At 33.6% G+C, this 13,952-nt stretch overlaps 1 protein-coding gene across 8 annotated transcripts in view; it reads right to left on the reverse strand.

Moving 5' to 3' along the window:
* Positions 1-13,952, reverse strand: part of mrj (DnaJ heat shock protein family (Hsp40) member B6 mrj) — an 83,271-nt gene that overhangs the window by 41,774 nt on the left and 27,545 nt on the right. For 6 of the 8 annotated variants that reach the window (XM_088189247.1, XM_088189240.1, XM_088189249.1 and 3 more), the window contains exon 2: positions 9,633-9,678. The exons of the other annotated variants lie outside the window; for them this stretch is intronic. The gene's annotated coding sequence lies outside the window, so the exon portion shown is untranslated. The remainder of the gene's footprint in view (positions 1-9,632; positions 9,679-13,952) is intronic. 8 annotated transcript variants of the gene reach the window in all.

Consider the following 13,952-nt stretch of genomic DNA (forward strand, 5'->3'; position numbering starts at 1 on the left):
TATAGTCTCGGGACGTCACTGTTCAAATGAGTAGGGTACGACCAAAATCTGTATGTTACATTGTTGAGATGCAAAAACAGTTTTTGCATCACAATACCGCAACAAAAAAATATGTGTTCCTGAATGTGTAAAATTCGTATTTTGCCTTCACCTGTCATATATTTGCTTCTTAAAACACAACACTAAAATGATATGACCCACATTTTGAAAAATACGACAAACCGCTAACAGATTCTAGACTTCCACGTTACGCACCGACAAGACACGACCTTTCGCCGATAGATCGAATCTACGTTACGACTTCCCGTAGACCGGTCACGATCTTCTCAGGCTTCCGCGGCCCGATTGACATCGGCCAAATCACCGATAATATAATTTGCTTTTGCTACTTCTTCTCTTGTCGCTACTTCTCTCGAAAAACACTGCAGCATAGAATCACGCGCCGGCGATGCCTAATTGACACGATCGCGTGGGCCCGCGGCTTTTGTATAAACAATTGGTTTCGACGGTTTCTCGGAAGTGGCACCGTGTCTACAAAGGAGACGGCAGGAAAGTGGAATACACGTGCACGCGCGGTGGTAAAAAAACGCGTAAAAATCAACGACATCAACCTGCTTCGATTCCGCATGGTTTCCGGCAGGTGCGCGAAAATCGCTAAAAGCGGCTAGCAGTGCTCGCTGATGCACCCGCGTTTAAATATATAATTTCAAAGAGGGAGACACGCTCACGTCGGGGAATGCGATCGAAAAACAAACAAAGAGAGAAATCGAATAGTTGAAGTATGTTTAGTACATATTAGGATAAGATCGATAGCTTTTATATTACTTTATCACTTCTTTCAAATGTATGTAAAACTAACTATCTATCAGCTGAAGAACAAAATTAGAGTTGTGTAAAAATAAGGCTGTCTTCCGCAAGTTTTTCTCGTATGTGTACACTTTCCAACAACGAAGCGCTCGATAATTATGACGAACGGACTGCGATTAGAAAACGTCTGGGTCGAATCGTTAAATTACGACAATAAAAATTTAAAACTGGTAAAAAATGGCAGTGTATATAATTTGTCGGTGGGCCAATGCAATTACGTTTGAGAGAGAAATTCGACTCGGAACCGAAACGCAACCTAGAAGCGCTGGAGTCGTTACTGCCGCGTCCTATATTAGCATATAACGACTATTGAAAGAAAACACACAAAGGTCGAAATTCAGCAAAAAAATCATACACGTTCATATGGACCGATTACACAGGCGAATTAAACGTAATAACGTACGGGTCAATTGTTCGAGCCTTGAACTAAATACTGAAAAAAGTACGACAGCGCCAATGCGAAGTGTATACATAAATACAAACATAATCAATTATCACACATATTGAACCGTGTCTTCGAATGAACATTGAGAATATGTACATAAACGTCAATTTGACGGAAAATAAATATTAACGACGACTGATTCATATTACCAGAGATAACTCAAGGAAGTTTTCTCGTTCGACATTAAAACGCTTGAGTTACCATCGATTCAGTACTGGGAAAATGAGAGATGATCGTATATTCCATACGAGAAAACCGTCCTAGGATATATGCAAAGTTGCGCGCTATAAAAGTCGCTATAAAACGCATGACACTTAACTGTAGTACCCAATAGTGCATAAGGATTCTGCGTGTGTTTGTCATGCGTTATAATATAATACTTAAGGATCCGCGGCGACAGATAAAATAAGTCGTGATTAACCATCGCGTGTGTGGTCTGCTGATGAATTGTTTAAAAAAAGGTATGTTTATAATGTCTTCAGTTTATATACAATGACATTTATATACAAACCACGTCATGCCCGCAGCATAAATTCGATAGGAAAGCCGCGCGACACAAAAGAAATGACACGATCGTTCAAATGCAAAGCAGAAGAGGCGACTGACTGCCAAGCCCAAGGGTCGGCAAATTGCGGCTCGCGAGCCGCACGCGGCTCTCGAAACATGCGCGTATTCTCTTCATAAATATTGAATGTGATATTTTTTATATATACTCAAAAAACTTCTCCACCTTAATTTATATAATATATTCACTTATTGCACTTTAGTTTAAATAGTATGCACTTGGTACATGCAACTATAATTACGAACGTTTTCACTAATGATTTGATACTTTGAACTTGGTACAACTTAAATTTTAAATTCAATACTTTGCACTTAAAATTAAATTATCATTACATTTTATTTAAAATGGACAGTTTGTGCAGTTGTAAATTGTATATTTATATTGAATATTATAATCATTTATTATTATTTTATTTATACTTATTATATGGGTAATAATTAGTTGCATTTTAGCTTAGATTATATTCATTATGATAAAAAAAATGCAGCAATAGCAAATAATGTACGAAAAATAAATTATTCCACTATAATGAAATTTATTCAACATTAAAAAAATATTTTAACATTGAACAAATATAGTGCACACAAGAAAAAATACAATCACTTTCCACTATAAAAGGATACTTTCCACAGTGCCACTTTGGGGTGCGGTCTACCTTTGCATCTGTTGACGTCCATTTGATGTTTAAACCAAAACTAAAACGAATTAGCCAGACTCCAAAAATAGACCGCATTTATAGTGCAAAATAGTAGATTTATTATTTATTTATTAATTATTCAAATTAAAGCGAAGATTGTATCAAAAAAAATGTAAAAGAATCTATCCAAAATATAGTTGCACTAAAGTGAAATCATATATTATCCTAATTTATTTACAATAAGCATGCAATCTTCAAACGAAATATCATATCGATGGCCGAAAGTGTAAGCTGGCTTACTCAAAAATTGTTAACTTACATGTAGCATAAAAAATTGTGCTGTTATTCCTAATTTTTTCAGTTGTGGCTTTTTTTTACAATGTAGTAAAATTATCTACAGATGTTTTATTAAAGATGAATTTAAATGTTCATAGAATATGCACCGGTAAAGGAAGCAGTGTTTGTTAATATTTAAAAAAAATGCATAATTTCAAAAATAAGTAACTTTTTGGGAATTGTTGAGTTAATCACTAAACTTTCTTAAGTAAAAAGTGTAATTAAAATAATCATAAAACACGACAAAATTATCTTTGATGTTTTCGAGTAGTAGATTATAATATTTTATACGGACATATCGGACATTAATGAAAAAAACAGCAATTTTATAAATTGCTCATAGCAAAATAAAAAAATGCATTTTCATTAAATAAAAAGTCATCAAAAAATTTGTAAAATTACCAAAAATAATCGGACATCGCAGCCAAGCGTAACTTGATATATAATTAAAGTTAAAACAATTTGAAGTAAAATCAAAAAAAATTGCGCGTCGCGACTTAATAATCTTCATTAGCCATTACACGATATTATTCAATATAGCCTCGGTGTCAAAAAAATAAATTCTCTCAGATTTTAAATGTAATATTTATACCAACTACAATAGTTTCTACAGTATATATTCAGTGCATAAAAACATTGCGTCTTTTTAAATTTCTGGCCTATAATCGGTCAGTCGCCATGAGGGACGGTATCGGTATGTGTAAGTACACAGAGCGGTATTGATATGTTATTTTAGAAGTACAGTTGTCGAGATTATTTATTTGAATCGCCGGTTTTATTTATTTGAACTACCTTGCTCTGGTGTATTTTTAATTTTATTTATTATTTTAAATAGTACTGTTTATTTTATTTATTCAAGCATGTTCTCAGCAATCACGTACTATCAGCAATCATACTACTACTTTTTTCTATGGTTTCCCAGTAATTTATCTGTAACATATTTGAAAAAATTTGATGATTTTATACATCAGTTACTTTTTGAAAAATTTTGCGCTACGTTACTGATAAATCACTGATTAAATATTTATAAAAAAACGACAAAATTTTCTTCGGTATTTTTGATAAATCATATGGAATACTAACTTTATGATTAAACTCATGTCTGACTATGGGACATACATACTATTGACTATGGGACTTAAATATTCAATAAAAGTCCACTAAGCTGCAACGATATTATCTCTAAATTAAAGTCATTGATTACTTTTATATATAAAATAACCAAAAAATCGGACTTCACAGTCAAACATATGAATAATTCAAGTAAAAACAATTTTTAATAAAATAAAAAAAAATTCGCTACGCGACTAAATAATCTCAATATTTTTCATTGAATAAAATACTATTTCCTCCATGCAACCAACTGATTAAAACAATTGTGAAATGTGGCACACGATGTTATAAAAGTCACGTAACCAACTTATAATGTCACTGCTCTTTCTATTCTATAAAAATCTTACACTTCACAAATCCATTGTCACTCAAAGCAACACCGAAAATGCTAATGAAGTGAGAAAAATTTGGCCACATTCGTATTTACAGTTGTAAATTATGGAGTTAGTTGATTTACAATAGGAAAAAGTTTGCCGACCGCTTGGCCCAAGCCCTGTACTCACCGCGGCTAATAACTTAACCGAGATCGCATCTAACGCCGACGTAAAGAAGCGTGCCGTATGCGTTCAATAATAATTAACGGGCGTTGAACGAGGCGATGGCCGACGAACCTTCGGTGAAATCACTGACACACTTACCGGAGACGTAAGTCATAATTTAAGCTGGCGCGCTGCAATTAGGCAAAGGTCCGAATGGATGATTCGCAGATCTCGATAGTTACCGATCGCCGCAGGTGTTTTTAGACAATCGGCGATCAATCAATTCGACGCGGAGAGGAGATCGATCGGACAGATCGGAGGAACCGGTCGGCAGCGCCTGGTTGTCTGCGCGAGCAGGGCGCATACATACATAGATGGTGCACCGCAAAAACCTCGCCGATTACGCTCTCGCTGTAATTTCCTCGATTGCCCACTTTGCCGAAGACAATCGCGGCGAGATCCCCTAGAATCGCGCCTCGTTGTCGCAATTTCCTCGGCATACTTTGCGAAAGCGGCGCGATTATAGATATCTAAAATTAAGGTCGCCGAAGGAGTGTCCGCTGGCTAAGGTATTATCGTATTTTTTACCATACACACTACCTACTATGTACAAGCCCAGGGGTTCATAACAGTTTCACTGTTTCACAAGGATCGGCTGCATATCTATTGATATCAATGATCAAGTTCTGCAGTATCATGCTTACAGGTGCAGAAAAGTCAAGGACAATGTTTGGATTTTAGATGTATGTATTTAATATATGATTTATCATCAGTAACTGGCATCAAAAACACTTTCAGTACTATCAAGAAAGGTTTTAAATAAAATAATCTAAATTAAAGCTCTCCACTCACGACTCTTCAATCAGTTATATATTGACACAAATATCCGACGGCTTTCGTAAACAAATAATAAAACAGGGTTTTAAATTTGAGATGAGCTCAGAGTAAAATAGACTTTTTATCATGACTGAAACATGCGATTTGCCTATTTAGTTGATATCTTTTTAGTAGCTAAATAAATTACATTTTCAATTACAAGAAAAGGATACCAATATAAAAAAACATTATTGATTCCTAGTTGTTGATAATAAAGATTAAGTGATTCAGGATTATTAAATATGATTATTAAATGTTTAATAAGAAATGAAAAGCACGAGAATTTTCTGGAACCCAAAGCTGAAAGTTATCGAAAATAAAAATATTATCCACAACATTCTTAAATAATTTAAAAATGGTTTATGGTTTTCTATTCTTGTTTTTTTATTAATTACAAATAATTGTTTAAATAAAATAGTCTGAAAAATACATATGTTTTAAACTAGGAACTATATGATTTATAATAATTAAATAAAAATGTATACTTCAATATGTTTTCAATCAACGTAACCTTTGTGCAGAAACAAGCTTTTTAATAAATACCCGAATATTACATGGCAATTATGTTAGCCAAAGAAATAATTCATACAAATAGCAATTATCATAAAAAAACATTTAACTTTATCCAAAAGCTGTAGGATTTTTAAGATTAAAAAATAGTGTTTTTCTTAGATGAAAGTTATTTTGGCTGCTATCTTTCTCTGTAGTGCTATGAGTCACAGAAACATCAACGTCTGTAACATTCACAGAAAATGGGTCAAATACGCAGGCCGAAATATCCATTTCCAGTAAATAACGGATACGAATTTCTATATTATTTTATGAAGCTGCTTCAAATGATCTACATACACAATAATTAAATTAATCTACCGATTCACAACTAACTGCAATCTCGACGTCCAATACTGATGGCATACAGCTTAACTTTTCCAATACATTTTTATTGTGGCTAAATTATACACTATGGTAAACTATATAAACATATGCTGCTTCAATGGTTGGTAGGTATCAAGGAATAATATAAAAATCAAATTTCGGTCAGAATTTTATTAATAGTCTGGTCATAATTATATTATTCAGGGTTAGAATATAAATCAAATGGTTAGAATAAAAAAAGGACGATCATGTAAATTAAAAAAATATTATAGCGTTTCTAAATATAAATAAACAATAAATTATTTATTTTAGAAACATCTTATAAAACATCTCGCTCGCACAAAAACTGTAGGACAGTATAGGTGCAAGATCAAGCGTTGATCGGAACATTGAACACCCCATGAATAACCCTTGAACGAATCTATTTAATTGTATATAGGACGCGAAGGTATTCAAAGTGACGAACGAAGCGGGAATAACGACAGAACGGCGGCACGCTTGGCTTTTTGTGTTGTCATCAGACAATGTTGCGAGTTGAACCGAACAAGTTGGCCCTAAAACATATTGATAATGATAATGAACTGTCATGCGAATGACAGCTCGACCAGTTGTACTAATTTTCAGCGTCACAGCAATAACAACAATATACGATAACACTATTAACAAACGAAAAAAATGATTCTGACTATTGATCAAAATAATTCTTACCATTTAATATAAATAATGACTAGTCTATTTTAAATTCTAACCATTTAATATAAATTCCGAGCAATTAATATAAATTCTGACCCATCTAATATTTATTCTGACCCGAAAAATACGAGCCCCTAAAAATGGATATACCAACTGTTTTTTTGTATATGTTAAAATGAATCTGTATTACCAGTAAAAATATATACGACATAATAAAGATAATATCGACAATAGTGTAAAGGAAGGGTCCACACAAAAGCTCTCGTTACGCCCAGAAAAAGGGTTTCACATTTGTAAATAATACGTAATTACTCTCCGATGCAAAACGGGCACGGAAACGATATATCACCGAACGACAAAAAGCGCCGTAAAGACACCGTTGCACCACACGACCTGGGAAGGATGTCCATCAAGCAAATTAGAGGCGTGGGCATACATATTTCATTGTTCGAAGGAACGAGTGCAACAATTGGCTAGATGGTAGCTGCATGGTTGTGTTTCGTCAGCGAGCTTTGCAACCCTAGATACTTGAGGATGACCTCCAATGAAGAGAGGGACTCCCTGAGGAACGAACCTCCATTAGACCGTCGCTGCTGAGGACAATACACTGGACATCATCCCTCCGTCAGCTTTTCCACCACCGCCCGGAGAATAACGATACTCGCCCACCATAGTTTGTCGTAATATACATATGTAATATTAAATAATAAATTATTACCAGTTTCTAACGGTGTCTTACTGGCTGCGAAGTCACACCCCTTGGGGTTAGAAAACAATAAAATGTAATTTCAGTGAAATCATATCGGAGTAAAATTTCACAGAAAGATTTATATTTCTACTAGTAAAAATTCAATTTCACTAGCCCGTGTCAGTGAAATTATATTTAAATTCGACAGGCGTGAAACGTTCATATGCATGCTTATTTTTAAAAAAAAGTTTATGTTTAAACTAATAATCTGAATAGTTTTAAGCAAATTTTTAAATAATAAAATGTTTTTTACTGTTTTTGAACCATAACATGGACAATATAATTTTACCGACGTGCTTTAAAATGAAAATGATAAAACTAACTATAAGCCAAGTTAGGTTTGGTTAATTGGTTTAGATTGAGTTTGGGTTTGAACACTAAATGGACGTTTCGCAACTGTCAAATTGAGTTGGAAAGTTGTGCAACACATAACCTATTACGGCCAAAATGTTCCTAATGTATGTGCAAACATTACAGTTTCGCTGATAAAAATATAATTTCACTGAAAAATACACATTCACTGTAACATACATATACACTGCATAATTTGATTGCGAAACGATTGAGAAGACTTTTGTATTAATATTTTATATTGATACATTGGTTAAAAAAAAATATTTGCCAATCTTGAAAGAGGGGAACGACACCATTACATATAGTAAATGGGGGCAAAAATACGAGCCACTCCCGTGTTTACAAATTATTATGCATCGTGTATTGACCCGAGTGCAGACTCAATTAGCCATAAAACCACCCCCGTGAGTTACGCTAATTTCATTAATTTCTCCATTATTCTTGTGATAAGGAACAAATTCGAACGGGCAAACACGAACAGAATAACAACAGGTGAAAGTCGTAAAAGAGTAATTCGACCCATAACTTCTAACACGGTAATTGTTTTCCAACGCATTTAACCGCGCAACAAATACTTCCAATTAAAAAATATTACATTCGGTACTGAATTTGAAATCTTACAATAGGCGAGACTCAAACGACCGCAAATTTTATTACACAGAACCTTTCAAAATCGATAAACTTAAGTTACGGTCTATCCAATCTTTCTGCTTTATTGAAGTCTACGAAGCTTCTGGCTTACTTTCATCCGTTTTATTAGACGGTAACAATGTAGCTATACTAACCGCACAATTTCTGAACAGATAATAAATCCAATCAATACATTATCGACACTCCCTGCGTTATATACCTATTAATTTATAGAAGCGAGCTTGAGAGTAGTTGTGTTATTATTTAAACTCAATAATAAATGGTTAAATATGTATTGTTAAAGATACGCAGGACGATAATCAATATGTTAATATTAAGCCCAAGAAAGAAACACGCGAAGAATATTGTTGCGTGCGTTTTTATTGATACTTAAAGGAATGGAAAATCCTATTATTCAGACAAAGAAAATTGATTGCTCGTGAGCCTCTAGAATTTCCAAGCGACCTTTTATGAACTCATTAGGCAACATTGAACACAATCTTTGACACATCGCAGATCGCATAAGCAAACGGCGGCATTCAAAAACGAACATAAAACGAGTTTTCTCCATACAAATTGTACTTGTACGAGTTCATTGTTATGAAAATTCGTAAAGGGCACGACTCGAACCGTCGTTTTACGAGACACTCGAACGCATTATGCGCTATACGTGCAGCGGCGAGACTGGAGACGACCTCTTCGGAGTTCAAGCCTCACCCTTTTATGTCATATTTAAAAAAATAATAGACGTCCAAACACAAAAGGGGTGGGTGGGTGTGTATGTATACGATTACAAGCTTTCCATTGAAACTCTCACTCTATCGTTCTTCTGGGTGGCGGCCAAATCAATTACGCGCGAGACACATAACGACATTTAAAAAAAAACATACACATATTACAATGAGACATTATTAATAAACTTGATAAATAAGCGGACACGTGTATAATTTGTCAAGATATACATACATGATACGCCCACGAAATTGATACGAAAGGATTTTTATCGAACTCACCTAATCGACTCCGATGGGCTCGTAGCAAATTGACCGTTGGGTGGATCTGAAAAGGAAAAAATAAAATTATACAATTAACCGTTTACGTCACTCGTAGTGATTGGATTCGGTGAAAGGAAAAAGGCGATTCTTCGGAAATTTACTTTTCATCACGCAACGCGACAATGAAGGGGAAAATCGATCCAATAGAAACATATTTTGTATTTAATATTATATATACATATACATATATGTATACACTCAAACAAAGCTGTTATTATCTGTTTGCAAGGTCGAAAGTCAACGGACACACGCGGAAACCTATTGAATTTTAATGAAATTTAAAACAGACTTATATAACGACAATAAAAGGCGGATAGAATACGAAATTCCTGCTTTGCGGCTTAATTATGCAAATTAATATAAGTTAAAATAAAAGCTTTTTTTGGCAACATTAACACGTACGAAAAAACCACTAATAAGCACGCATTTAAAAATCCAAATTAGTGGTTAGCTATTATTGTAATTAAAGAGCTGGTTTAAAACCAAAAAATGATATTCTCATCTGTTGCATTCCGAAACTATTATATTTGACTATTTTTTATCTACTACATTTTTATGCTTAAAACACTTATAAATATATATTGGTCAGTATAAACACAGTTAATTTAATTTAATTTTCAAAGACCTACATGCCCTTAAGAAAGCGTAATTTGAACCAAGTTTCTTCACACACAACCCTCGAGAAAAATTGGCAAATTTAAAACAACAAAAAACTACGTAAAAATGACCGCACAAGAATTCCATAGCAAAACTTATTAAACGTTTGTTTTACCACTGAGCACAAAATTTTGTATAATTTGCATTGTTTCGCTCAACCGTAGTTCATTTTCGGGATTATTTGTCGGCATTGAGTAGCGACCACAAAGGTTTCGTTTATAAAGGGGCACGTGGTTCATTATAAAAGCAAAGTTGATACGTTTATAAAGGGGCACGTGGTTCATTATAAAGGCAAAATTGATACACGCGCAGGCCTGCCGAGGAGGACAAATTCCCTGGGCCCGACTCTAGAGAAAAAAAAAGCAAGAATATATGTATAAAAAAGTTAGGACCGACCTCAAATAATGAATCTGAACTAAAATACAGTTCTTTGAGATGAATGTATCCTTTTTATACACACAAGAACATTGCCTTCAAAAGCACCCACTTTCTAGGTAGTACTTTCACAATAAATATTACTATTCAAAATATCTGCTCTGAAAATTCAGATCGAATACCTGAAGTTTTATTTTATCAAATACCTAAATTCAGATCGAATACATAAGAAATTAAGAAGCAAAGAAATAACGAAAAATCAAGACAGCACCAGCTGAATTATATAAATTTAATGTTTTTATATATTGTATTATCAGTAATTTGACGACTGGATTTAATGCAGCAAAATAAATAAATATTAAATACAGTTACATGTGGTTATTCCTAAAAGAAAATCTATAAAAAACAGTCTCGAATTTTAAAATATGTCATTTAGATAAAATCATATCGGAATACATTTTCACCAGTAGATATATATTTTTACCAGTGAAAATATAAATGATCTGGCAGATGCTAGTACAATTATATGATTAAACTTTTCTATATGTAGTAATATATATATATATATATATATATATATATATATATATATATATATATATATATATATATATATATATATATATATATATATATATATATATATATATATATATATATATATATATATATTTACGCACTTATCATTATTTATTTACATCCGATGTATAAATGTTACAGTGAATGTGTATTTTTTGGTAAAGTTATATTTTCACTAGTAAAGTCCAAATACATTTTCACTAGTAGATATATATTTCTACTAGCGAAAATATAATTTAACTGATAGGCGCTAATATGCTGCTCTAAAATGTCTATGAAGCGCAATTTGACAGTTGCAAAACATCCATTTGCTGTTTAAACCCAAACCTAAATCTAAGTATAGTTTTAGAACTTTCATTAGGTCAAGTTCAAAATACAAACTTAGCCAACTCATTACTCAGGGGTTAATAAGCGGAAGAATAAGTACCGATAGATATCGCATCTCACATATTGCTCCATAGTTCTGCATTTCGATGTTTTAAAAATATGATAGCTATCCTTACCGATATTACTATGGACTTCTAACATAAGAGGACTGATCAAAGTATATTCAAACCGAATTTTGGTCAATAGGAGAGCGCAAAAACAATTATCACTTCACAGAAGGCAAAAATTCACGTCGAAAGCAATAAAATCGTGTCGGCGCCGTCGCAGTGGGAACGCTCGGTAACGAGCGTTCCCACTGCGATGGCGCCGGCACGATTTTATTGCTTTTGACGTGGATTTTTGACTTCTGAGAAGTGATAATTGTTTTTTGCGCTCTCATATTGGTCAAAATTCGGTTTAGATATGCTTCACTCAAGTCGTAATATTGTTACTGCGTTCCCACTTTTATTTCTTAATATATAATAAACACATCTTAAATAATACACGCTATAAGATTTTTCGGTATTCCTGTCACTTGATAAAAAAATATATAAATTTCGATTATTAATTATTTCTCGGAATTTTAATATCGATATTCGTTTTCAGCACTAGCAAATTAGACAGCGTTGATAATACGCCACCTAATTAAAACGATCGAGAAATTTCTGGAAAATGGTCGCCATTTTGAATTTTCACGAGGGTCTCGTTTTTATTTATTATTACGAGTAAGGGTCGGGTCGCAGATTAATTTTCTCAGAACGCTTATTATACCTGCTGCTAGATTAACAATGAAGCGAACGAATAATTATCGCGAGTTCATTCTTCGTTCACATCATTGATCCGACCCTTAATTATAAGTAAATAATGTGCAAAATCACATAATTGCTTCATGTAACACAGTGTACATACCGCACATACTAATAAGAAACTGTACATAACAATGTATAATACATACAATGTATATACATATATCAACTATGTATATACATATATTAATGTCGATTATATTATAAGCTACACAAATATTTAAAATTTAAAACCCATTATTTTTTTGAACCCTTCTATGAGAAAAATCAGTTAGCGTATGTTTTAAAATAATATTCAAACTAAATCGCTTCTATATAAAAACACACTTTAATGTGGTAGTTCCTACGATGCATCTACCTTACGATCCGTAGCGAGAGTTGCACCGAAGAAAATATTTATACGAACCGAGCATCTGGAAAATGTTCATTTGTAACTCATGCACACACACACACGCCATAAACTTACGTTACAACAAACACACACACGTCGCCAATTCGTCAATATTGAAAACCGCAAATGTGACCGCAACACTACGGAATCACTTCCACGTACATTTATGCACGTACGTACGTCTCAACGTTTCACGGTCGTCTGAGCCAGATTTTCTTCAATAATTGCCAACGATAAACCATCGATTTTCGGCCGCTCTAACGACCCTTTTCTCTTCTCGCAAACACACGTGTCCGACAAATTCGGCAATTAACAAAAGAGAAAAATTGCTACAACACAAAGGTACAATAAGTGCGATTAAACGGTGACGCGTCTTGGTCGTTAAGAACGTCTTTATATTCTAAAAGTTTTCACACGCACACAGTGACTAATAAAGTGATTAAAAAAGAACACAAAGAGACTTCGATCGCGCGCGAAATACCTGGAAGATTGTGAAATTGCAACCTCTCGAATAATTTCCGCTGACCAGAGGGGGCCGCACATTACAATTATATTCGTATGAACAATGCGTATTTAAATATTTATAATGCGTATGTGTGTATGCTGTACAATGGAGGCTCGTTTATACGCTTTTTCTTGTGAAAGTGTAGCATCAAAAATTAAATTAAGTCGTTTGGTTTTACATTTTTGTATCGCAATAATAAAATTGTTTGCTTTTGGCTTATAAATGACTTATAATTCAGGTTAATAATAATCAAATGCTCTCATTCCGCCATCAATCCAAGATATTAGATTGCGAAAATTATCTATCTGTTCCAAAAAATATTCCTGGACATTGCTAAATTTCGGCATTATACATAATTTTTTTTTCCAGTAAATTTGGTTTAAATAATAAACTCGTTTATAATGTAAAATTGAAACGTATTTGACTCTTCCTAAATTATCACTCCTATTTACTGGCATTCTCCAAGGTACTATTTTTGGATCCTTACTATACTATTTACATAAGCCGCATACGATATATTCGCAGACGATACAACTTATTTATGCTCCTAAAAAATGGTTTCACGATGGCTTGTCACTGCGAATCCCACTGAAAGCGCG

The sequence above is a fragment of the Plectrocnemia conspersa genome, unplaced genomic scaffold (genome assembly GCF_051122295.1).
Source record: "Plectrocnemia conspersa isolate PC_06_02 unplaced genomic scaffold, ASM5112229v1 ptg000008l, whole genome shotgun sequence".
Classification (NCBI taxonomy): domain Eukaryota; kingdom Metazoa; phylum Arthropoda; class Insecta; order Trichoptera; family Polycentropodidae; genus Plectrocnemia; species Plectrocnemia conspersa.